We start from the raw sequence: 1104 nt of genomic DNA, 5'->3' as shown, positions 1-1104 counted from the left end.
GGAATCAAACCAGGGACGCTGCTGTTATGGAGCTGAACTGGAACCATTCAGACACTGAGGCCCTCTGAACACATTTTAATTACAGCTGTGCAGAGACACACTGATGACTGACTGGAACACTATGATTCACATTTACATTAACACCATCCTCACACATGGTTTATATATGACCACTAGAGGGAGCTGTTTCTGTTTAAATACGATGTTTAACTTTTAGCAATGTTTTATAAGTGAGAATACTGTGTATGAAAAACATGCCTAATAAAATGGCAGTGTTACATTTAATATTGGATACATTTTAATTAACTTAAAAGAGATTAAAAGTCACGTGAACATGTGCTCATGGAGAATAATCAAACTATGATTGTTGAAAATTCAACTGAAATTTAACTGAAGCGCTTTCAGAAACTGAAAGAGCATCTTATAGTGACAGGTTAGAAATATGAAGAAATGTGATTGCGGTATGTTGATGACACCTCGTGTTTGCACCAAGCTCTTTCCATAGAAAAGTAAATTTAACTTGAGTCATGTATATAACAACAAAAACTGCAGAGAACTACGGGATTCTAGCTGTTCTGCTGAAGGTTATGAGAGGAGATCTCTGTCAGCTACTATGTTCAAAAAACAAACAAAAAATTAATCTGATGTTGTTTGATTTAACGATAAAATTGTGTTTTTTATTCTTCTTTTTTTTTTTTTGAACACATCTAACTGGATGCAGTAGAATGAGAGAAAGTGAAGACATCTGCTGGAAAATCACCATCACCATCACTCTATTGGATTTTTCTTTTCTTTGATTGAATTTAGAATACTGACTATTTTGATTACTGAATTTTAATAATTTCTTGATTTGTAAAGCTTTCAGTTTTATGCCAAATGATGTTGGTTAAATGTAAACAAACAACACAGTATTTACTTTGACAGGAATTTTCTTTTCTTTTTTTTTCTACATTTTCCGAGAATATCTCCTGCTGATATCAGTCCCGTTTTTTGTTGTTTATGTTTCCTGTAGCTATAGAAACCTAGAACCTAGAACCAGAGCAGCAAGACAGATACAAACAGACAGATACAAACAGACAGACTAACTATGAGTCCAACAGATCT

The 1104-nt window shown here is 33.7% G+C and overlaps 1 long non-coding RNA gene across 1 annotated transcript in view; it reads right to left on the bottom strand.

The window, feature by feature from the left end:
- The window catches only part of LOC102310763, an 8436-nt gene that overhangs the window by 1883 nt on the left and 5449 nt on the right, over positions 1 to 1104 (bottom strand). The gene's annotated exons all lie outside the window — the stretch shown is intronic.

This window comes from Haplochromis burtoni, unplaced genomic scaffold, assembly GCF_018398535.1.
Source record: "Haplochromis burtoni strain Fernald_Lab_line unplaced genomic scaffold, NCSU_Asbu1 Contig_1073, whole genome shotgun sequence".
NCBI classification, from domain to species: domain Eukaryota; kingdom Metazoa; phylum Chordata; class Actinopteri; order Cichliformes; family Cichlidae; genus Haplochromis; species Haplochromis burtoni.
The sequence above is the reverse complement of the archived record's forward strand: the minus strand, read 5'-3'. Positions and strand labels throughout refer to the sequence as shown.